Consider the following 11,516-nt stretch of genomic DNA (forward strand, 5'->3'; position numbering starts at 1 on the left):
TGTTTTTAATTAATTCTTTTTAATTACTTTCTTACCGTCTTCTTAGCCACCAACAGCTATTGCATGTCACGACCTCATTCTAACAAGATAGGTAAGCAATTCTCAATTCTCTATTAAGGTCCAGAACAAGTAGTTTTGTTTAAACAGTTTCCCATTGGCACCCAACGTAAAGTCTATATTTATTCTTTTTTCTTTTTTTTTTTTGGAGAGAAACTTTTAAAAATATATACTGTATTATTTACCAAAGCCTGATATAATCATACAAGTTTGAAAATTTTTTTATCACACACCAGCACACATGTTAAGTCACAAATCCCCTCTAAATGCACAATCAAAATATAAAGAGATGACAAAATCCAATTTAAAAAGTAATCTATTAGAAAGTATTAGTTGTCCCCAGGTTTGCTCCCCTCATTTTCCACATATTGCCAAATCAAAACTTTGTAAAATCATTAAAATAATTTTGCTAAGCCAAAAATCAACATTTTGTGAAACTATTTTAAAGTTATAAGTGGAATATTTTTATATATTCTTATAAAATAGCTATTACATGTATTATGAATAAATGGATATTATAAACACTTTAAGTAAAATGTAATTTACAGTTATTGCCTACATTCTGTGATCTTTTTTTCTTCCTCTCTGCTATTACTCACGATCACACTGATATGATCCTATCTCCTACCATTGAAAACATGTTAAGTCCAGGTAAATTGTCATTTCATTTATTAAGTTTTCGTAATCATTTCTACAAGACTGTGACACTAATTTTTCTATTTTTCTGTAGTAACGTCTTCTAGTTGCTCTTGAAGGTACTAATTTTCTGACTGGCTGCCCTGCCCCCCAACTAGGTTGTAATTTGCTTGCTGTTAAGGACCATTTCTCCTTTATAACTTCAGAACCTGACAGTGCCACACAGAGAGCAGGTGTTCGGTAAACGTTTCCTCAGTTGATTCATATTAATATTTCAATATCGATGCAAATTCAAAAATGTTAACATGCATATACAGACGTTATATATGATTAGAAAAAATAAACCCCTCTATTTCATCTTCTCCAATTCTTTATAAGCAGCTTATGTCTGAATGGGAATATTTTCCTAGACTTCTAAAGCCCAAATGAGTTTTTAATTATACATGATAGCAGACTATTATGTGAACGGATTTTTGTTTCAATGATTTTATTCTTTCCTTATCTTAATGGGATATTTTTGAGAAATTTATTTTCCCTTTACCTATGACTAAAATGTTATTTAAAGTCATATTAGCTCTACCTCACAAACTTGGATGTAGGAAAGAGGTTTATAAGTATACTTTGAGGCAGTGCAAATTAGATGTGTAATTTTAGAAAACTCAAACTAAAAATTTCGAAGTACTCTAAACCTGACACTAAGATGTCATTGTAAGTTTTAAATTTTACATGAAATTAGATTTTTTGAAGTGAATGAAGGTAAGACAATTTAATGTTCTAGTAATAGCCAGACAATAATGTTTCTCTTCCTTATAGCAGTCATTATGTTTGGAATTTAACTTTCATTTGAGTTGTACTTTCATGTATATTTTTAAATGAAGTATATAAAATATTGAGAAATTCATTTGCCAATATTATATTAGATGGTCTATGAACACCAACTTTGACACCCACAACTATTCTATAATGTAGGCACCACTTTACAGACAAGGAAACTGATGTCAGAAAGAATAAATAACTGGCTATCTTTATCACAGGATGTCTTTACCCTAAATTTTCTTAACATTTCTACTTCCTTTAAAAATTTTTCTTTTTAGAAATAGTTTAAATAACTTCTGCTTCCCCAATACATAATAGTTAATAAATAGGAATATTTAACATTTCATTTGTTATGGTTAATATCACTACAGCAGTTATTAAAAGTCAGAACCTACTATATACAAACTCAAGAAAGGAAATGTAGTATATTAGATGCTTCTAATAGTAGGCTGAGAAGACTAGAGCTGAAATTATAAGATTTTAAATATCACCATGATCTCATGAGCTAAATTCTGATAACTATGAAATTAGTTTTTAAGCAGAGAGAGGCAGGGATAGTTGAGAGTAGAGATTATGAAGCCAGAAAATCTGGGTAAAAAAAAATCTGCTCTTAACAAAAAAATCCCTGTTTTATTTTTTAATTAAATTTATTGGGGCGACATTAATAAAAGTATATAAGTTACAAGTGTACAATTCAATAATATGTCACATGTGTATTATATTTTGTGTTCACCACTCAGATCCCTGTTTTAACTCTTACTAGATTGGCAAGTTACTCAACCTTTCTCTGTTTCAATTTTTTTCTGACAACTAAACGAAGATACATATAATATATATAAAATTTAGAACAATATCTGGCACATCATCAGCACTATAAACAAACTGTTAGCTATTGTTTCTTTTTTTTTCTTTTTCTTTTTTTTTTTTTTTTTTTTGGCAAGCTTGAGCTCATCCTCTGTTCTTATCCGCACAATTACGGCTTTTTCAGCAAACCGTACTTCTCCTTGCCAGTAATTTTCAGAATTGTAGTCAGTAGATTTTGAAGCAGAGAGTAAGCTAATTTTCCCTATGGCTGGTACAAACAGAAAATAATAATATATTCAAGAATCTCTGGTTTCATCATTTACCTACTGCTTTTCTTCCTCCATACAGTTTTCCTTGAGGTAAATTTTCCAATCTCCACCATTTATATGCTGATCACATTGAAATCTCTTTATCCAACAACAAGCTATCCCCATGGCTACAACTGAAACAGCCACCTGTCTAATGGCCATATCCAACCATATACACAAAGCATGCTAAAAAATGTTCTTATTTTAATTGCATTTACTGAATAATATCCAAAGTTCTTGGCATAATGTATAAGACACACCATGAACTAGTTCTTGTCTCTAGCAGCCCTCCCTTCCTCATACTGAATTGCTGTGGTGCTCTGGCATAAGACATGCTGGTTCCTGCTCCTATTATCCTAGAATGCCCTTCAAGCCTAACACTATCTGACCTTTCTAACTTTTAATTTCAGACCCAACTGGGCCATTTCATTTTCCTGAAACCTTCAAAAACCTTCATTGGACATTATCAGTATGGATTTCCATTTTCCCTGAACGGCTACACACAGAGGCAGGGGCGGGTAGGGGTGCGGTTTAAGCTTAAGAAGGTTTCAAGGTGGTACTGAAGGATCCATCGTGTATGTTATGGTGTTGGAAGAGGCACAACAAGAAAAGAGCCCATGGTTTTTGAGGTACAATGACCCGGCCAATTCATTATTATTGTTCAAGTAATCCAACAGACCATTACATCAGCAATCCTCATTCAGTTAGTAAGTATATGGAAAGCTAAGATATTGTGAATGATGGAAGCTACTTGCTATAATGAAAGAGTTAAAGAATTCCCACCTACTCACCTAGCACACAGAAGTACACCGTTATTCTCAGAAGTAATGAAAAGTCCTAACAAATGCAAAAGAAAAAAAATCCCAAAACCCAGGCTTTCATAAAAAAAAAAAAATAAAAAAAATAAAAAAAATAGTTTATCATCAACTGCTAAGAATACTGAAGTGATCATAGAGGCTGTTTACATTCTGTTCCTCCTCTCCTTTCAGGCACATGGTATGTTGGCACTTCCATTTACCCTTCAAAGTTGAGTGTGGCCATGTGACTTGCTTTAGCCAAGTAAAAATCAAGGGAAGAGATGTATCAATACTCTAAGTGGAACCTTTGCAAAATTCTGCAAGATTTCCCACATCTCTCATTTTGAGAGATCACAAAAACATTTCAGTTTGGAGCTTCCATCAGCCTGTGTCCCCGAATGACTATGATGTGCAGATCTGCTAAAATGCATTTGACTCAGGCATAACTTAGACATAAACTCTTGTGTTGAGCCTTTTAGATTCTAACTTGTCCTTCTTGATTTAATGTAAATACTGTCTGTGGACAATATGGTATCACATATTGTTCATCTTATGAACTCTTTTGATAATTTTTTTAAAATAATATTTCTATAATAGTTTAGCTTGCTTTGAGCTTAATCTATCAAATAGCATTGACGGGATTTTACAAATTAGTGTATGTTTTATTATGAGTCTCACTTATGTGTTGTACATTTATCAACTCCTACACAAATATCTCAAAACTGGGCAGTTTTATTGTCAGTCACATAAAAGGAATTTCCTGAGAGATAAGAAAGAGATCTGAAGATTTGTTTCCAATCTTTTCTTGATTCTTTAAATACAATTAACTGAAATTGTTAGTATGAGGAAAATAATGTATCTTTTGCTATTTTGTTCTTGAATTTGTATGAATGTAGTGCATGAAGTAGTACAAAGGAGAAAAAATATTCAAAATGGATGAAATAAAAATGAATAATTATGTATATGTGATACAATTTTTTTGTAGTTTATTTTTCTTCTTTTTTAAATTTTTCAATTACAGTTGACATTCAATATTATTTTATATTAGTTTCAGGTATATAGCATAATGCTTAGATGCTTATCTAATTTATGAAGTGATCCCCTGGTAAGTCTAGTATCCACCTGGCACCATACCTAGTTATTATAATATTATTGACTATATTCCCTGTGCTGTACTTTACATTCTATGATACATTTTTAAGATATTAGATTAACATTAGTTTCTATATGTAACCAATTCATCACAGTCTCTAAAAAAAATCCTTTTTTATCTTGCTTAGAAAGAAACAGCTCAATTATATATTCTAAAAAGCAATCTACAACATTTCAAGTATGTGGGATGCTTTCTAATCTTTAATTTGTAAGGAAAAATTAGCATGTAAATAGGTAATTAAGAAAAGGCATAAAGGCTATGATAGAAACTAATCTATTTAGAATAAGAATAAAAATTTATTTTCCTATTTCTTACAGCACGAGAAATAACAACATTTATATATCTGAGAAATAAATCCTAAGGCTGGGAATCTTGTAAGTTGTGTTGCCTTCTAGCTTACAATTGCCCCCTTTAAAACATAGTGAAATAGTTAAGTGATCCCCTCAAAATCTTGGTGAAAGTGAATGTATATTTGATTTACAACAAATGTCATTACACTGAGAGGCAGATGCATGGGGCTGGCTATGCTCATTCACTTACTGCAGGACTTGCTTCCACACATCAATTTTGCAGAACTTGTGATTCAAATCTGTCATTTAGTTGTATTTAAATTTACTATGTGCCATGGGTGATTAGATAGCCAAAGTCATAACTATTAAATCTATTAAATGCTTGTGTATGACCCAAAATAATAGTACAATATTTATGGTTTACTCAAGGAGTAAGAGGTAGTTTGGTGTGATTACAGAATTGATTAAAATTATGGGGAATGTCTTACATAATGTCAGAAAGGATGCTGAATGTCATGATGCCCCCATTGTTTAATGGGGGGAGAGGTCAATTATTTTTAGTTAATATTATTTTGTTTGCCTATTTATTTGATTTTCAGTGTAGAAGTGGTATTATGCACCAGCATAGTGTGAATAATAGACTACTGAGATGTAGAGAAACTGGAAGCACAGATATTAGGCTAAATCCAAAACTAAACTAAATTGTGAGGAAAACCAGGACAGGGGTCACTTCTAAGGAACTGACTTCAGAGGGGCATGCAGGAATTCTCTGGGGTGAAGGAAATATTTCATATCTTGATAGGGAATTGTATGTTTCAAATCTTGAGGGGTTACACAGTGTATGCTTTTGTCGAAGCTCATGGCACAGTACAATGAAGGTTCGTTGACTTCACTGTATGTGAACTTTACCTCTAAGAATAAAAGGTCTGAAAACAATTACTGAACTCTAGATAAAGATATGTATGCTGATGTGTTTAGGAGTAAACTGCATCACAGTAAGATGAATTGATCGACAGATGGACACAGGGATAGGTATATGGGATATATGATATGAGACAAAGCAAACATATGAAGATGTCAGAAATTATAGAATTTAAGTGGGAGCTACCTGGATATTTACTATGCAAGTATTTCGAATTTTCTATCTGCTTGGAAGTCTTCATACTCAAATGTTAAGAAAAATAAGCCAGATCACATTGTGCAAAATACTCTGCAAGTGATAACAAGAACCACATTCTGCCCTGAAAATTATTTTAAAAATAGTTAATGGAGACACGAGCCTGAAAAAGATCATACTATTTATAATAATAGACAAGCTTCCATTAAAATCTTGGAAACTTTGGTGATGATAATTTTTTTTTTTCTGGGAAAGACATAGCTAATATAACATGAGTAATATATATATATATTTTTCTGTATAAAATATATACTTCACAAAACTATTTTCTAGTTGAGCTGGACTAAATATTAATTTACTTACATTTTTGATAGGGTGGGGATGGGGGATAGAACATAATGGCTTCTGATTATTCTAGAAGAATAAAATTATCTAAATGGAAAAATCAAAAGGTACACACATAACTTATAGATGAAAAATATTACTCCTGTCAGAAATATAAAAGGGAAAACGAAAAGATTCAGGGGACTTAAATGTGGTCCTAATCTCTTTGTTTTAAGCAATTCCTTTGGAATAATCTGCCATTTTTCTTTATCCTGGCTGGGTAAGTAGAATGCCTTTAAAAATGTTCCCATGCCTTACAAAATATAGTGTTTTATCATCTGGGTGGCTCATCAAAATATTCTTATAGTTTTTTCTTAAAAAAATATGTGAATGTGTATATTACTGCCTTTATTAAAATAATCCTGTTTGAAGCCAAACAAACCAATTTCAAACATTTAGAAACTGGTTTTCATTTGGGTTAATGCTCATTTTATGCAAGCAATATAAAAACTAAATATTAAGCAAATTCTAACCACCAACCATCATCCAAAGTGAATTTGTTTGGCAAGTATTCGGATAACTGCAGAGATTATTAAAAGGTAATTGCTGAAAATGTTAGAACCATAAATTGAGTCTCATCATACTTTGGACTTGTTTAGATGGAAACATTTACATTTTAAAGTACTGACATTTCCTGATCTTTGGAAAACAAATTAAGAGTGTATCTGTTTCTAATAATGAATGTGTAGAGTAGGTATGAATTATGCCATATTTCACCTATTTTATACCACATTGGTTTAGTCCTAATAAGCATTACTATACCATTCTACTTAGGTTTATTTGGAATGGATTCAGAAACTTCAGGTAGAATTTGAAAAAAACATTAGCTTTGACCTTCCTGATTCTAGTCTCTGAAAAGCTAAAATGTTTCATCTGGTGATTTTAAGCCGTTGATCCTCTTTCAAAAATCCCAAAAGAAACATATGGCAAAATTACATCGTACAAGCTTTCCACTTCATCACCTCATCAGAAATTGAAACAGAACATTAGGAATTCAGCCAAGAGCTGCCATCCAAAGGCCACACTTACTGTATGCTGACTCAACTCCGGCATTAATTATGGGTACATATGATGGTTACTGATATATCTTTGGAACATCCAGAAATTGCTTGAGAAAATATAGTAAATTATCCTTGTCAAATTTAGAACAGGTACGCAAATCTTTCTGAAAGTGAATTAAGGAGAAACATCCTCTAATCAGACTCAGCTTTAACTTTCAAGTATGTAGGGCAGCTATATACTTTAAAAAATTAACTCTGATATTTGATGATTTTGTTTCATTGGAATTTTAACAAATACATATCACACTTGATTTAAGAAATATGTTTAATAGTCAAATTTCAGTTCTTTTAAATAATCTCGGCAGTTAATTGTATAAGATATGAGCTTTATAGGGTAGAATAATCTCCAGTAGGTATGAATATAAATATATAGTATAAAGAATGTTTCATTTAAACATGCCAAATAAGGCAAAATTAGCAGCAGAGCATTAGCTATAACTATTTCCCTATTACTGACAAGTCAAGGACAAGTGGGCTAAGGAGAGAGAGGATGAATGCAGTCACAGCATAATTTCCAGGTTTATGAGTTTCTTTTCTCTCTTCATCATATTCATGTTTCCTTGAGTTCCTTAATCATGTTTATAATAACTGTTTAAATTCTTTGTTAATTTTATCATCTCTGTTAATTCTGGGTCATTTTAACTGATTTTTTCCTGGTCATAAGTAATATTTTGCTGCTACATGTATTTTTAGTAATTGCTGGTTGGGCCCTGGACATTACGGATGTTAATGTCATCTACACTTTGTTGTTTTCCTTGAAAGTGTACTAAGTTTCATTTTGGATATTTATGTACTTGAATATCAACATTTTCTTACTGAGAAATTTTTCTAAGCTTTGTTAGGATGGGTCTAGGTTATCTTTTATTCTAGGAATGGCATAACCTCCCTCCTATAATGTGGCCTTTCCGAGGTCTCTACTGAATTCGCAAGTGATCAATAAGGCTACTCTACTTTGGTTAGGTTCTGGCCCCATGTAAACTTATTTGAGAACTTTTCAGTTTCTTCCTCTCTGATAGCTGTTCTTTGCCTGGCCTCGTGAAGTATCACCTTATGCATGTGACACCTATTCAGCTAAACATTCAAGAGGACCCCAATTTAGTGCATAACCTCTCTGCGTTGGTACTCTGCCTCACAAATTGCAGCCAGATCAGCCTTCCAAACTTCTGTCTCTGTCTCCTAAGCCTGGAAATTCTTTGCTCAGTTTGGGATCACCTTCCCTCGGCTAGAGTCTAACAATACTTGTGCATCCAGGTTAAAATCTGGGGTTATTATAGGGCTCACCTTCTTTTTTCCTACTCTCAGGGGTCCTGCACTGCCAGTTCAAGTCTGAAAAGAGTTGTTTCACATGTCCTTTCCTTTTCTTAGCTGTCATAGCAGGGGGTACAATTTTATTATCACTTTTTCTGTCATGATCAAAAATGGAAATGTTTCATCTGTGATTCTTAAAACTTCCCAGAAAACTCAGATGTGCATTCGAAGTTGAGTCCCATGTTTTACTTGACGTGAATCAACTTAGGGTACATATGAATGAATTCAGTATAACAGAATACACAATCACCTTATAAAAATGTACCTATAATAATATTGTATTCCAACAATACTTTAGAAAAAATTTTAAAAATGTATCTAAAACATTTGAATTATCCATACTTTCATAAAGATATTATATATAGGCTTTTTTTCCCAACTGAACCTCAACTATTTCTTAACTCATTATGTCCTCTGTTCAATTAATTTATTATTTAACACACAGGTAACCTAGTTTCTACCTGACTGTCAAGTTTTAGTTATAAACATTTAATTTTCATGCATCACTGAACAGCTTGAAAATAATTATATACAATTGTGTCTTGATTTTATGCTGTTGGAATTTGCCTTGGGAAATATGAGTATGAAAATTTACCCTCTAAAATAGCAGGTTGATAGCCCAAAGACCAAATCAGGCCCACTGCCTGTTTTGTAAATAAAAGAATCTTTTATTTTTTTTTTGAACCTAGCTAGGCTCATCATTTACCTATGATCTATGGCTGCTTTTAGGCTACCACGACAGAGTCAATAGTTGAGACAGAGAACAGATGGTCCTCAAAGTGTAAAATATTCATTATCTACCCCTTTGCAGAAAAAAATCTGCCAACCTCTGCTCTAAACGCATATATTTGAGTATTGGTTCCATTCAACAGATTGTAAGCTAATGATCCTACAAATATATTCGTTTATTATTTAGAATACACTAGCACAGTAAGCATGGGAGGGATACTCTTGGTCTAGCTTCCTTTATCTCCCTTAGTTTATGGAAATGTTCTGGTAGGGGAATACAAATGTGAAAGAAGGTTGGAAATAACAATGAAAACCCTAATTGGGTATTTAGAGCAGTCATTCATCTTCTTCCAGTAGTCCTCCTATAAACTACCTCCTCATCTGTAGGCACAGCTAATATTTAACAAGTTAACAAGGCTTATTTGTATGCATTTAAGAGAATACATACACACACCATATTGTATTATATTTATAAATGATGCTTATAAAATGCCTCAAAATTAAGTACAAATACAACAAAGTTGAAACATACTAATAAAGTAAGCAATGATCAAAGCTAAAATGATGATGTACAGTCCAATTATTACATGTACTGGCTACAAATCAGGTTTGACTTAGAGGTAAAAAAGCTTTTTGCAATTTGTTAATCCCACAAAGAACTGAACAGGAACTAGACTTAAGGGCTTGACTGTAAAGCAATGTCTAAAATATCAAAAGCACTGATTGCCTATAATATGTATACTGTATTACCAAAACATTTGTTTCTTTTTTACATACATTACATTACAAGAAATATTGAATTACTAAAACCACTAGAATAAACAAAATACATTTTAATTAAAATGAGATTGAAATAAGCTCCAATTCTATACAGCATTTAACAACTTCTAATAAATGTTATTTTTTTATTTCTTCTGGCTTTAAAAAAAATCAAATTTCTATCTTCAGTAGTACGAAAATGAAAACATCTGATTGACAGTAAATTAAATCATATGGTAACAGGCTTTCAAATATCCTTGTGATAATGAGCCTAATAAAGTAATGAGGTCATTGCTTTGAATCTAAAATTACAATTTATATTAGAACTGCAAATATATATTCATTGTATATTTGCATTTTAATATAGTCAATTATTATTACATTCCTTTCATTTTAGTTGAATGATTTAATGTCCCAGGTACTACACTATGGTCTTTGCAGGCATGGTCTTAAAACAATTCATTCCACATCATTGATATATAGTTTATTTCAGGTCTCAGAGCAATTGGTATGAACATACCCAACTGGCTGATTGATAGAATCTATTGTGTGTCTGGCAAGGGGGTCAGTGAGGGAGATATTCACTTAGCAAGGTATATGTACTGCCTAACCTCCTGGAGCTTAGAGTCTGTAGTTTTATTGATCTCAAGGCACTGGGGACCTCCATTCTCACTCTTTCCCACACTTTCCAAGAGTCCTGTTAGGAAGGGAAGTGGAGGTGGTAATAATGACCTCTTATCTACTCTGCCTTCATAATTCATTGTCAGTCTCCCCCTGACACTGTTCTCAAGGTGTTGAGAAATGAAAAGTAGTCATCTTTTTAAAGAGATTTGACACATTGTACACCTTACACTTGCACAGTGTTATATGTCAATTATATCTCAGTAAGCCTGGCGGGGAAAATACTTGGGACTCCTCTGAGTCAGTAAAAGGGAATTTTTCATTCAGTCTTACATCGCTATGACTTAATGATGAACTCCAAACTATAAAGTGCAATGTAGGAAGATTGCGAAATACTAATTTTTATGATAATGTGAAATTCTTTGGGAAAATGAAAAGCTAACACTGATGTCTTACTAACCTCTACCTTTCAGTTAAGTTATATAGATATGACAATAGTGAACTAGTAACAATTCTTTCAGTCCAAGCATATTATTTCTCACAGACATATATCTTCATTATAAATCATTTCTGAAACTTTTCTAAATTTAAATGAATTGATAGTTCAGTTCCAAATATCACTGTCTCTCTGGAAGTCTATCTAATACAGAACAATGGAAATAGGGGTTTCTCAATA

At 32.4% G+C, this 11,516-nt stretch overlaps 1 pseudogene; it reads right to left on the reverse strand.

Annotated features, from left to right (window-relative positions):
• The window catches only part of LOC107502419, a 37,623-nt pseudogene extending 26,643 nt beyond the window's left edge, over positions 1–10,980 (reverse strand).
• Between the last annotated feature and the right edge of the window lie 536 nt (positions 10,981–11,516).

This window comes from Rousettus aegyptiacus, unplaced genomic scaffold, assembly GCF_014176215.1.
Source record: "Rousettus aegyptiacus isolate mRouAeg1 unplaced genomic scaffold, mRouAeg1.p scaffold_m13_p_9, whole genome shotgun sequence".
Lineage (NCBI taxonomy): Eukaryota > Metazoa > Chordata > Mammalia > Chiroptera > Pteropodidae > Rousettus > Rousettus aegyptiacus.